We start from the raw sequence: 14,908 nt of genomic DNA, 5'->3' as shown, positions 1-14,908 counted from the left end.
CTAAGATTTGTCTTGTAAACCTGACACTTGCCTCCTCCCTTAGAGGAAGAAGTCCAAGACATACTCGTGCTATATAAGTTATATATAAAAAGATATAGTTGTATATATAAATTATATACATAAAAATGTGGAGATGGGGGGTAGGCTGCCTTTATCACCTCAAGAATGGGTTTCCCTACCTGAGAACTTTCAAATGCAGGCGTGGTTTTTCAAACAGGGTTTTATAGTTTTCCTTAATGCTTGATAATGGCATTTTTGGTGTAATAGTTGAAGTTGGAACTCTTCACGATTTTCAAAATGAAAGCTTTGATGATTTTTTTTAAGTGCTTTGGTCCTAACTTCTATATATTGCCAGAAAACAGGTTCTCCACCCTATCTCGGTGTGGGTGTGGATGTACAACAGTACACCATATATACCTACACAGAAGAGGAAACTGAGCTACTGACTTACAGTTTGTAGTAGCCAACCGTGCCTATTGCTTTGTTTTAGGGAGGGCACTTGCTGTTGCCACTGCATTTTAGGAATCATGTCAGCTTCTGTAGGAAAGTTTTCAACAATGCTGGGAAATACATGTTGCTGTGTACTGTGAATGAGTAGGCTGCAAATTTGGGGATTGGGAGGGGAGGTGGGAAGGGAGGGGGACGAGGGCATAGCATGTACACACTAGAAGTGAACTAGAATGGACAGAAAGGTGACAATTTCAGCCTTTATTGTTGGGCTCTCGGGGAAATGAAAAGCTAATGCGCAGTCCCTGGAAGGCCTGATGGCTGAAGGGCTGATCTTTACTTTATATTTTGCAACATACATTTTACCCGTCGCTCTGTGTTTTAAACCCCAGGCCTGTCAGATTCTGGAAGTAGATCAAAACACTGGTTTAAACACTACTTTGTTACCGAGGCCATGTCTCTACCAGGGAAGTTGCCCAACGTTGAAATATCAGTCTAGTTAAAATCACTTTGTAGCTGCACCTACTACTTGATTGCCTGGATTGAGTTTGCATTGGCATTCTATGCAGTTAAGCTGAAGTGTAAGAAATGCTTCAACCAATTAAGATACCTCTACAGGAAGGTTCTTGCACCAATTTAAGTACCTGGTTTTGAAATCACTGCATATAAACCATGACAGCTTTTCTCTTAGAAACAAGGCCTTAGTTTAGCATGTCTACTCGTCTAGTTGAAAAAATAATAATGCAGGCTGAGAGTTTTTTTTCTTGCTTTGCAAAGTGGCCTGTTTTCTTTCTTGTCCTTTGAAACCTTTCTTGCTCTCTACTACACATTAGATTTTTGTTTGGGGGATTTTTTTTTTTAGCAACAACAAAAGTATGAATGCTCCCTATTTAAAAAAACAAAAAAAACAAACAACATTGCTTGAAGGACTTTCGTTTTGCACTATAATTTTCTTTTACCAGATGTGTCTGACAAGTGCATTTTGGAGATGCCCTCGGTCACGTTCTCTCAGGCCTACTCTGGTATTTCTAATATATCACAGAAGTACCCAATCTTGTAGCCCTCAGTTCTGCCTTTTTTTGACATTTTATTTTTTTTAAGCTTTTTATATATATATATATAAATATATTACTTTGTCAGTTTTTTTGCTGTACAAAAAGTCTTAAGATTTAAAAATATTATTTGTATTATATGATGGTGGTATGTTAATGTTACAAAATTATTAATGAAGAAAAAATTTATTTTTGTTACTGGTCTGTTTCATAATTCTTTTTTAAATTGGTATATTGTAAGATATCTATGCAAAAATGTTATGTGACGCATTTTTATTTAAGAATGTACTATGTGTAATAAACAGTAGAATGTGTTTGGCCCGACAGTGTTTAGTGTGCCTTGTATATTATTTCTTTATGAAAATTTCTGTGAACAGTGAAATGGCTTTTGGGTGTCAGTTAAGGCTATGGTTCTGTAAACAGTTATTGACATAAAATATAAAACTTCTAAGCATGCTTTAGCTTATCAGAATCACATTGTTGAATTTAAATAATTTCTTCTTTTTCCATGTCTTCTATAACAGTTCAAGTGTTGCTTATATTCATGCCATATCACATGTTGCTTTTGGAAAAGATGCTCAAGAAGGAAGTTCTTATTCTTAAAAGCTGACCAGATTTGGCTTGCAATACTGCTTCTGTTGGAGTCAGTGACTTCTGTTATTTGACAGTTTACACTGGTTGAAGATTTCAGACAATATTATTTTTGTAAAAGACACAAAGAACACTTGCATTGCATTTTACATGCCTAGCTTTAAAACATTTGTCGGTCAGTGGTCAAAATAGGACTAGACTTTGAGGCTCCTGAGCACTGGTGCTATGCTCTAGTCCATGTATCAGGCTGTCTCGCAGGAGTGCAGTATTGTTCTCTTTCCCCCACCTCAGTCATTTAGCCTCCCTCTTTAATGTCTGCAAAATTGCAAGCACAATTGAATCCACCTGGATGCTCAAGTACTAAAAATGTATTTAGGCAGTAAAAACAGTCATTCTGAGCACAATTACTTTGCAGTGTCACAGCATAAAATGAAATTACTTTTTCAAGTCAGGCTGGTATCCCTTTAGGTTTTTGCTGTCTTGTACTCACACACTGCAGCAACCTCAATGGGCACTGCATATGAGCATCCTATAGGGCCCATCTAATGCCCACTTGCTACCTTTTATTTGTGGGACAACGTGCCTCACTTGCCCTGTTGAGAAACCTGCTAGGACTGTTTATGTCAGATAGACAGAGGGTAGGATTCCCCTCCTGACATCTGTGTCTAGAAGCCAGATGACCATTCTAACCTACTCATTTATACTCCCTCTGTAGCTAATGAAGAGAGACATATCCAGAGGTGACTCACTCCAGGGGATGAGTTGAATGAAAAAGGAGCTGAGGTGATGTCAAGCATTTCTGGAAAGCCACATGGTAAGTTGGAAGACAAAAGTTCCAGTGACGTTCATGGCTGCTCTGGTCACTCAGGTTGTACCAGATGTTTGATGATGGACATAATTTGTAGTGTTTGGGTGTGTGTTAACGAACAGCTCTTGAGCACTGGAAAAGGCTCAGAACAGGTCACAAAATTTTATGCTTGTATTCCAAATGGTCAAAACCACACAGTGCTCTGGCTGCTGCAATGTGACAGTGATACCTTGGTGTCGCTCTTACAGAGCGTGAGGGAGTGAGTGAGGCAGTCAGTTGTCGTAGAGTCTTTGGCATCCTACCATGAAAATACAAGACTGAAAAAAATGGTCTCTCTGTTGTAGATTGAAGTATTTGTATGATGTAGGTATGAATGGAGTTATGTATGACACAGAATTCTTTCTGCAAATAGAATTTTGACTTTATAGCTTTTTTCTTGTAAAGACAAGGTCCAGGTTCCTTCACTTTCTCTCTTCCTTGAAAACCTCTGGAAGCTTTTAGCATCTCACCTACCTTGAACTTTCTGACAGTTATATGTCTGTATGTCTAGACAAAGATACTTCTAGTGTAAATTAGTCCTCTGCTCTCCACCTGTGAAAGGGACTTCCAGAGAGCTCTGGAACAAGCTGTTGGAAGGAAACTTTGGGGCAGCACAGCTGGTTCTTTGGTCTGTATTCAACTGGCATGAATCGGAGGGAGGATTTTCAATTACAGGTAAACATATAACCAGCTTGTTTTCCAGGAACTTTCAGAAAATACAAAGCTTTACTATCATACATTTCCTCTTAGAAACAAGCAGGTTATTAAACTTCAGAAATAGCTGTCAGACACTTCCCCGGGGCTGGAGGCCAGGGAAAAGAGATACTGTGAAAGAACTCCTTCCCTCTGAAATTGTTCACGTAGCACAGAGTCACGCACTTTGGACAACTCCCACTGTCAGGGTGCAGGGTTCTCTAAGGAAAGAAAAGAAAAATTTATTCACTTCTAGGGTTAGACTGCATATGACCATCCTATTGAGCTCATCTGATGCGAACTCATCATGTGCAAACTTCACATGCCTTTTCAGACATAGTTCCTGCCCATCAAACGCATCTCAGCCGAAGCAGAGAAGGGCTGAGGAGTCCTTACACCTTTCTCAGGCTGTAGGAGGCTGAGTGAGCTCAGCACTGTCTAGGCATGACTCTGCAACACCTGGCTATCTGGGGGGCAGCTTACTCTAACAGAGGAGGTTGCCAGATGCATTAGTTTCCTCAAATATCTTCTTTTCCAAGCTACTTGAGCTGAAAACTGAAAAATGCTTCCTATGAAACTTAGAAATGTAGATTTTTCTCCCCTCTTTTTTTTTTTTTTCCTATTTTTGGCTTTACCTCACCTTTTCTTAGTGAGAGTAAATAATGAGAGCAGAATTAAAAGTCAATGAAATGAGGGTTTGCCACCAGAATTATGCTATTTTAGTGCTTTTTACAAGTATATGTAATACTTCTAGATTTAATTATTTTTTTAAAGATGTCAGTCAGTTTTGGTAGGAAATAAACAGTTTTTCATGAACAATTTCTGACCATCTGGCTGGATGTCTTTCCACAGGCCCAGCTGCAAGCCATGTCTGCTGACTGAGAGGTCGTGTGTCTCATCATGTACCTCTGTGGTGCTGAGAGCTGACAAGGGTTATTGGAACTATCACTTCAAGGGCCCTTCTGTGTCCATGGTTTGTCCAATGACTTCAATTTTCTGGAGATCTTTTTCTGAAACCATAAGGGACACATCGTATTTTCAGAGACCCTTCTCACATACCCCTGTGCATGGTTTCACATTCATTGTCTGCTTATGTTCTGGCTGGTTAATGTTCAGTGATGGAGAGGCAGTAAAACTGAGCAAGATGAAGCTGTGCTGTACCTACTTGGTCTTGAGTTTAGAATTCCTCAGGGCTTTGGAGGTTTTTCCAAACTCAGTCAAATTTACCTCTATCTGCTGGATTTCCCCTGGGCTTTTGGGGGGGTGCAGAATTAACAAAAGCATCTCAAACAGGTGTAACAGGATAGTTGTATCTCAAATTCAACCTGAGTTTCCCAAACTATATGGAGTGTGGACTAGAAACCAGAGTCCCAATCCAGGCAAATGCCTTCTGGTCTGAGGCTCCTATCTGATATTTCTAATTTACTGAGGTAATCAGAAGGCACTTTTCCCTTCAGGATCCAGTGTAGCTGGTATTAGCAAACCTAGGACCAGTACTAATCCCATAATTAAAGAGAAGTATAGTTGAGTGATACCATTTAAAAAGTATTTTGGGATATTCAGGAAGGATCTTTGAGAAATAGGAGCTTTCCTGCCCTTCAACAAAGGTCTGTTACCCTTTCAACAGAAAGCTGCAAAATAAATACAAGTTCCTAAAATTCAGTGCTGAGAACCTTGACCTTCTGTGGTGAATATTTTGGTCCCTAAAATACATGTTTCTTTCAGCCTCTTTCCTGTGACCCTGAAATACTGTGGCTAGCTGATGATGCATGAAGAGCTGCTACAAGGAAGGTAATTTGGAAGAAGGGCACAGTCCTCGTAATCAGAACAATGCCTAATGCTCTGAGAAACGTCTAGAGCTGCCAGAGTATAACCTAAATACGGTTCATGAGCTGAGCTGTGGCACAGAATGGAAGGTCTCAGCTACAGATCTTTAGCTCCATGTAAACTCACATGAGTAGCTCCAAGGCATCACCACAAACACCCCGAAATCCCAAGTAGCCATTATTAATGAACCTTAACTGTTTCTTTTCTGCTTTTCTTTTCTGAAGCTTATCTTGAAAACATTTCCCTAAATCCTCTCAGCCCACTCTGAACCTCCTCATCTCTCTCCTTTTTCAGGTTTTTACGCTGCCAGATGACAGTTTCCCTTCTTAGCCCAAGACCATCATCACCCCTTGACATTTAACTGATTAATTGATATTTAATTATTAAGTTATTATTAAGTGATAAATTTTCTTCATTGTGAAGGATGAGTTACAGGGAGCTAAAGTGATCACTGTTCAGAGACCCAAGAAATAAAATTGTGGCTGGGTCACTGTGCACCTCAGAGAATATAACTAAGTACTGGTGAGTCAACGGTATGACATCCAAGAAATGTATGTTCTTGTCAAGTATAGTCCTCCCCTTGCTCAGAGACCCCATTCCTAAAAGGTTACTTAGGTGCTGCGCCTGGGCCCCAGCACAGCACAGTCTGAGTTAGGAGAGAGGGGGTGAAATGCTCTCCCCCACTCCCCGAGGACAGTCTGCTGTCCCTCAGAAGGGCAGGGACCGAGGCGGGGGCCTCTCGGCTGCTACACGGCCAAGGCCCTGAGGAGGCACACGGTGCCCCTCAAAATGGTGCCTCTCTCCCCTCAGGTCTCCTGGCAGCAGCTGGCCTATCCCCTCAGGCACCTTTTGGCATCGATTGCTCAGTGTCATGGCCATGGAGGAGCAGGCTGAGGGAAGTTAGGCATGTCCCTGAGCAACCGGAAATGGCGGCAGCGGCAGCAGGAGCTTTAAGGTTGAAAGGAAGCGCAGGAGGAAATGTTCTCCTCCCATCATGTGGGTCCTTTCCTGGCACGTGGAAGCCATGCTGCCCTCTCCCCGTACAGTGATTCTGTCACCTTTCTGTCCCCGTCCCATGCTTGACTGTTTTGGGGTCCCTCTTGCAAAGCTGGCCAGGCTTTCTGCTGAGCCATGAGGGTTTTCTTTTCACAGTGCTGCTAACCAAAGTATTATAAAATTCCACCATGTTCTTCATGGTGGGGATTGCTATTAACCCCTCATCCACTTTTCTCTCAGCATTTCTGATGCTGAGTGCCCGCCCTCTCAAGCCATGGCATGGATAAAAACCAGCCACCTAGGCATCCATGGGTCACATTTTCATTAGTAAACTCAACAGGGCCATAGCCCAGTTGTCTGTACTGTTAAATTGTTGGTATGGCCCCATCAGACAGCCCCCACAACACCACCTGCGTGTAGCTCAGGGCTAGCAGGTGCCCCAAGGCAGCCCAGACATAGGCACTGTTTTGGGAGATCATGTGGGGAAAGGTAAGAGATTTTGATGGTGTGAGACACAAGCCATGCTGAGCCAGTCAGCCTCAGGGCCGGAGAAGGCCCCAGGTGCATTTAGTTGTCCATACCAACACTGCCAGCACTCCCACACAGCGCCATTCCCTCCAGCAGCTGCTGTTGGGCTCTTTTTGATAACCACAGCTGTCTGTGAGGAGAGCACTACGGGCTCATGGGAGCTGTGTCACTGTGATCAGGTGTTGCCCAAAATTAACTGATCTGTGGGGTGAGAAGGTAGCTGTGCTGCTCTCTGAACACAGCCCCTGGCAGCCAGGCTGCTCTGGCTTGGTGCCTCAGATGTCTGCCACGGCACAAACGCTTCAAGACGGCGGCTGTGCCAGCAGTAGCTGGGCAGGCCTCCTCCTTCCCCTGCTGCTGAATGTGCTTGGTGGTACTGGCCAGTGGGAGGTAAGTGCATGCTCCAGTAGGAAGCTGGCCCACCATGGTGGGCAGGCGAAAAAACGTCCACAGGCTGAGCAATTTTGTTCAGCCCCTGAACCAGCCCCCGGTTAGTTGCTGCCTGACAAACTTAAGGAGGGCAGCTTTCCCTTTGATGTTAGTGGGAATTACATTGTACATATACCAGGGGGAGAATGTGCTCCTAATTAATTGGAAATCACTGGCAGTTTTGGCCACTTATCCCTCACTCTTCAGAAGGGCCCCATTTCTACACAGGGAAGGACTTGGTTGCAAGCAGCTTGAACAGATGAAAAATAGTCAACAACTCTGAGAAAATTGCCTGTATGTTTGTGTCAATTTAATAGAGAAATATACACTCCGATTTAAATGCTTTTTTGATTTATTTTTTTTAACAGAAGAGAAAAGGATGAGGAGGACACTGAAGACAAAACATGCAAAGAAAACCTCAACTCAAGTTTGCTTTTAAATAGAGCAAGGTGTTAGTGGAGCTGTACAGCAAGGAACTGTACCAGGATTTGGAAGCGCCAGATTGTACCTATACCACAGCAGTCATTTTAGGTAAATTTAACTGAATATCATCATCTTGTATTGGCTCAGTTTAAGTGATGTACACACACCCATTTTTCCTCTGTATGCTCCTGTGTAGCACAAGTATAATACATCCGTGGAATTCACTTGCTCCATGGTTCTAGCAGACACACAGCGAGGTGTTAATATCTGGGTAAAACATTTTGCCTGGGTGATTCTGCTGTGAAAGTCTAATGCTGGTTTCCTCTTCCCATGGGGAGAGTAGAGATGATCGACTTAATAGAAATTCAAACATTAGCAATAAGCAGTGAGGAAAGGGTTCCTACTCACAACAGCCAAGCCCAAAGAGGACGATTTGAACTATCATTTGTTATTACTGAATTCTGTGCTAAATCCAGATTCTAGGAATTTACAGCCTAGTCTGCAGAGGACTTGAGTTGACTTTGACAGCAAGTTGGGAAAGGCATCTCTCCTTGACCAAAACCAAATCCATGTAACTATAGCTGTTGGTTACAATACCCTTTGTTGTAAGTACAGCAATCAATTTTCTCTAACGCATGGAGTCACTTCATTTTGCTGATTTTTCTGAAAAGAATTTGTAAGTAGTTTCAGAAAAATCCATTATTCCAGTAGAAGGATATGACCCTCAGACAGCTCCATAATTTTCATTCATCTGATTATGGCGCCAATTATCTTACAGTGTGATGGGCCTGAAAACAAGAAGAGTCTGATGCCATAATCGCTTTATGCTCACGATGTTTGTGGTTTTCCTTTGTTTGGGGAAAAATTATGGCCAGTGAAAATACTAGATAAATCAAGGAAGTTTATGATTCTTCCTTCACATGCCATGTGCCTCACACCTGACCAAGAAGAACTCTTTGAAATGGAGGACTAAAACAGTCTCTGCACCACTTAAATTCAAGGCTTATTGATTCTAACTGCCTTTAGCTGTGCCAAGCATTGCCAGCTGTGGAGGTGGATACACTTCTATTAAGAACCAGACAAACATCTATTTTGAGTGCTGGCAACTGTCAGAACAAACAGGTAATCTCCATCAGTATGATTACTGCTTTATGTGTTGTCCCCCACAGATGTGTATGTATTTATACATGTGTATACACACGTGTATTTAGGGATATTCAAGTTCTTATGTTCCCTCCTGACCTTCCTGGTGGTACCATAACATAATCCTTAAGAACATTCTCCTACCCCCACCCCTATACTTAAGCGATGTGAGAGGAGGAGAGGAACAAAGCTCTTCTGAGTGTAATACTAGTATGGTGTTGTGGTTTAACCTGGTAGGCAGCTAAACACTGCGCAGCCATTCACTCACTCCCCCCATCCCCAGCAGGATGGGGGAGAGAATTGGGAAAAAAAAAGTAAAATGCATGGGTTGAGGTAAAGACAGTTTAATAGGACAGAAAAGGAAGGGGTAATAATAATAATAATAATATACAAAATAAGTGATGCACAATGCAATTTCTCACCACCCGCCGACCGATACCCAGCTAGTTCCTGAGCTGTGGTTCTCAGCCCCCCGGCCTCCCAGTTTATATACTGAGCATGACATCATATGGTATGGAATATCCCTTTGGCCAGTTTGGGTCAGCTGTCCTGGCTGTGCCCCCTCCCAGCCTCTTGTGCACCTGGCAAAACATGGGAAGCTGAAAAGTCCTTGACTAGTATAAACACTACTTAGCAACAACTAAAACATCAGTGTGTTATCAACATTATTCTCATACTAAATTCAAAACACAGCGCTATGCCAGCTAGTAGGAAGAAAATTAACTCTATCCCAGCCAAAACCAGGATATATGGTGTTGAGGCCTTATCTGCCAAGCTAGATACTCCTGTGACACTGTAAACCTGTCACTTTGGTCCAACTTCACCAGTGGAATTCAATGCCTAAATATGTTTTTTGGTATTGGGAGGTTTTAGCCTCAGTCCTGAGTATAGAGATCTTTTGATTCATGCCAAACTTTTTTTATTTTGTCATACAATAAAATAAATTTAAAAAAAAAAAAGCCCAAAAGTGCTAAAAGACAGCCAATCTAATTACACTATTTCTGTCGGCACCCATTCTTTTGGCCCCAAAAGGAGCAGACTCCTGCCATGGTTCTGCTCTTCCAAATAGTCCTGATTTTAATAAGAACACGAGGAGGCATATAGAGAGTGTAACGTTTTCTGCAGGGGACCAGTCCATGCCTCAGCATTAATAATGTACCAGATTTAACAGTATTCTCTAAGAATGGCTCCTTTGTATGATGACAGCCCAGTGTGCCATATTTCCTACAAAACCATAGTTTATACGCTGGTCTGATGTTACACATACGTTCATGTCACAGATTACCAAATGGCAGTATCAATGGAGATATTTTCCATGCTTTACACAGACTTTTTCCTTCCGTTTCTCTTTTCTAAAAAAAAAAAAAAAAATTTAATTATCAGTCCACCTCGAGCACTTCTTTTTTCTTATCTAACCGCCCCCAGCCCCCTCCCCGCCTGTCAAGCTGTGTGAAATCTTTCCAGCAAGACCTAAAAACATGTGATATCCTCTTGGATTCATGTTTCATGTGGAATCTCAAGCTGAGAGAGGCCTCAGGATAGAGCACTAACTGACAGGGGGACAGCAAGGCAGTCAGGATTGTGTAGGCGTGCAGAACTGAAGAACCGGGGCTGCTCAATATGTTTTTAATGAAAGTAATAAATACAGCCATTGAATGAATAGAGCTGATTGACACAGGGAGTTCCTATTTCCCCCCTTCCATCTGCAGCCTTTTCAGTAGCAGAACAGAATAAAGAAATTTAAAAGGAAACTGGGACATATATTTTCAAAGAAATGTTATACAAAATTACAAGCAAAATGCTGGATAAAAGAAAAATTGTTCTTTTTCTACAAAAAGCCTAACTAGGTTTTCCCATGTTCTTTCCACAGAAAAGAATCAAACCCTCTCTCACAGTTTCCAATGAGCCAATGGAAAGATCTGAAAAAAAATTCAAAGTAGAAATTGTTTTTCATTATCATGTTTGTGACAGGGAAAAAATTGCTAGGAAAAATCAGCTGTCCCACTGCTTTAAAAAAAAAGAAAAGAAAAAAACAGAAGTGAGCTTTGAAATGGCTTGATGATAAAGAGGGAGCATTTCCAAGGGAAAATGCAGCTCTGATCTAATTATGGAAAGGGGCTTGCAGCCACATAGCTCTGACCTCATCGCACCATGCAGGATCACGCAGCGCATTGTCTGCACTGGGTAGGATGTGGGTAGTCAAGTCTTCAGGTAAAAGAGTGCCTGCATTTCCACATACCTTCTTTTTCCCCCCATCAGCACGTTGACTGTGTATCCAGTCTAAAAGATGGGAACAGGGATGATGGATGACCTTGAGGATAACTAAACTGAAATCACAGTGGTATATTCTGAAGTAGGGAGCTAGGTAAAGGAGTTGTTTAAAAATAGGTAGATGGCCAAAAATAAATACTATCAATGTCTGCATACCACAAGCTTAAAATAATAACGTGTAAAAGCAGAGTGTACGACAGTGGAAGGAGAACTTGACATAATGGGTATTTCTGAAGAATGAGGGAGTGTCAAAAATCAATGGGATATTGTAATGCTTACTATAATCTCTAGAGCAAGGACAGGTTAGGTCACAGAGTGAGGGGGAGGAAGGGGACTCTGCAGCTGCAAGACACCATTGGATCTATATAGATAAGATTTTAGTAGGTGAAGAAAACCAGATAGTAAAATATTTATTAATGGCTGACAAGAACCAACTATATATTAGGAGTAAATAAAAGGGACCACAGCATAACTCTGAGCAACCTCCTCTGGGTAAGAAGTATACCAAAGAGTAGCTTGCCAATATTAAAATCTGGACAGGAGGAATTTTCTTACAAAAAACAAATAGAGAAGCTAGTGAACAAGCCATAGAACTGTGAGTGAGGATATGCAGAGCCTTAGGCTGAACAAGGAGGTTTTCTTCTGAGTAACTCACAGTGATCACAAACCACATACAGTAGGTTTTGAAGACTAGATTATCTAATGCCTGCTTCTCTACCTTCCCACCTCACCCCCTAACATTACACTGAAATATTTTCCAAGATACTCTTCCTTCTGCTGTTCCCCTTTATATCTTCCTCCCACAAGACTGTTACAGCAATAGTCCAGCTGTTTTCTTGCTGCTGTGGATATATGCAGAAGACTCCCACACCATTGTGCAGATGATAGGACCAGAATGCAGCAAAGCATCCCTGAGCTGCTTAACCCTATACCTTGCACATGCTGAAATCAAGGAATTAAAGTTGGAGGGAGGGGCAGGGGGCTACTCCACAGAGGTTTAGGTCAAACATATACACAGGTCTTTGTAGGGACAGAGCCTCCAAATGTCCTGCAAAAGTAAAAAAAAAACCCTGTCAATTCATAGTCACAACAAAGATTATTTGTATTTGAAAAATAATTTGGCCAGAGCCTGACTTGCAATGGCGAATATTCTTATTCCATAACTAGGTTAGTCTTGCTGGCTCTCTACCAAATCCCACAAATATCCAAATTAAACTAAAGTAGTTCAGAACAGATTTTCTGTAACTCTGACTTCTCATTCTGGGTCCTAAGTAAATGGGTGCATGGTGCGCATCATGCCAAGTGGGCAGCAAACCTGAGCTCTGACAAGTCAACTACAAATGCATATTCCAGGGTCAAACTCATTGCTATCATAGAATCATAGAATCGTTTAGGTTGGAAAAGACCTTTAAGATCATCCAGTTCAACCATTAACCTACACTACCAAGTCCACACTAAACCAATCAGGGGTAGACTAGACTAAACCATGTCCCAAAGTGCCACATCTACCCGTTTTTTGAACACTTCCAGGGATGGTGACTCCACCACCTCTCTGGGCAGCCTGTTCCAATGCTTGACCACCCTTTCCGTAAAGAAATCGGTGGAAGTTTTTTCTTAACCGTGAAAGTGGATCAAAGACCCCTCTGGGCTAATCTGTTACAAATGCTTGTGCTATTGATAGACTATTCTAGGAGGATGAATATTTTTTAAAAGTACAGAAAAAGGAGTCAGGAAGAAAATAAATAGTAGTAGCATGAAAAAAATATTTAATTAATGAACCCCCCTTCCCCAGTTCTTACTTCTTTTCTTTGTTCTAGAGAACCATCTATTTAATCAGGCAGTTTTAATCAGATGAGCGGCTTTTGCAGATACAGGCAATTAGTACACTGCTTGTCACAAGTTTGGCTATCAAGTGATACTCTTCAGGATTTATGCCTCCTATGGACTAGCAAGCTGGAAACCTTGCAATAGAATGAACCTTTGTGAGTAACCCTTATAAGCACATGAGAATATATTTAAGGAAGTGATTAAACTCCTTTCAAGTATTTCAAGTAAAACACACCCAACCTGAGATCCTCCAATTCATGAATCACCCTTCTAGAATTTTGTTCTCTAGAGCTCAGATCCAAAATCACAACTTCTGTCAATCCTAGGGCTGGATCACATTTCTGTGAAAATCAGAATCATTGCATTGGCTTTACAGGCAACACATGCAGGCTCTAAATGTCTGATTAAAACATGAGACTTATTTATTAAAATATTTTAAAAGTATTGGCAACATTTTTCCATATTTGCAACATGTGGGAACGTTTTTTGCTATGGTCACAAACACTTAAAATTAGATGGGTATTCAAAAGATATCCTGGAGACTTAGGAAGGATGAAGTTTTGCATGGCAGTTTCATTTCTTCCTCTTTTGTTTTGTTCTGTTTTACTTGCTATTTGTGTGGCTCCTTGGTGCTTATTTATGGTTTTCAATACCATAGTTAAGTAGTTTACTTATAGAAGACAAACATCAATAAAAAAGCCAGGTTCAGTCTTATTTGTGCTTAGTCCTCATGCTTCCAGAGAAATTGATATGGTTCAGAAGTACAAATTCCTGTTAAAAAGTTGGGAATGTGCTGCTGTTTTTACAACTTATTCCCCCACCTTATTATTTAAATGATTGCCTCCTTGCCATATTTAGGAAAGAGAAGAACTTTGCACAGATGCATTATATATGACAAGGAAAAAAGAAAAGGGGAAAGGTAAAAAACAAAAACAAAAAAAAAGAAAGAGGAAATGGGGAAAGGGGGAAAAAAGAAGAAAGAAAAAAGGAGAAAGAAAAAGAAAAAAGAAAAAAAGAAGGTACCCATCTATAGAGCTGCAGAAGAGAAGACATAGCCTCCCATTCAGGAAAGACTTCCTGTTCCCAAAGAGGTGATTAATCATGTGCTTGAAGTTAAGCACACACTTAGGTGCCTTGCAAAATTGGGATATGGAAGGAAATTGTGTGCTGAGTAGAACATCCTGATTTTATTTCCTGAAACGTCTTCTTGTCTTTAAGATCTTGTCTGTTCTGTCTGACTGGAGAATTGATAATCACAGGACAAAATCGATCTAGGCTCTGGAGCAACTGATTGCCAGCAGGTCAGCTGAAGAATATCCTGCGCTGGGGACTAATTGGTGGAGCTTTCCAGTTTTAAAGGAATCTGCTGGGGAAGACTGTGAAATCATATGTATTTCTGATTTTATAAGTACGGGGACAGAAATTGGGAACTGATCCTCATTCTTTACATTCATCCTGACTTGCAAGTATCTGGGTGCTAGAAAAAAAATTAATGGACAGATTCTTATTTATATTCTGGTACCTTTGTATAGCTGGGTAGAAGGGCCTTCATGTGAGAATCAAGAAAAAAATGGCACTGAATTATAAAGTGGTATAAATAGCTTTTCTGTAAATGTGAATCTGACCTCAAGTATTAGGAGCTCCATGGTGAAAGAATGGCATTATTAAAAAATAAAGGGGCAGAGAAGCTTAAGTTCAGGCATGTAATTGCTTTGCAGACATTCATCATGCAACAATAGAACGCAAAACCTTGTTAGGAAAAGTAAGACGGTGTGATACATAAAGACATTTACCCCTAGGTAAATCAGGAGTAGTTCTGAAATCAACAGATTGG

This window comes from Pelecanus crispus, chromosome 5 (assembly GCF_030463565.1).
Source record: "Pelecanus crispus isolate bPelCri1 chromosome 5, bPelCri1.pri, whole genome shotgun sequence".
Lineage (NCBI taxonomy): Eukaryota > Metazoa > Chordata > Aves > Pelecaniformes > Pelecanidae > Pelecanus > Pelecanus crispus.
This window is presented reverse-complemented; position numbering follows the sequence as displayed.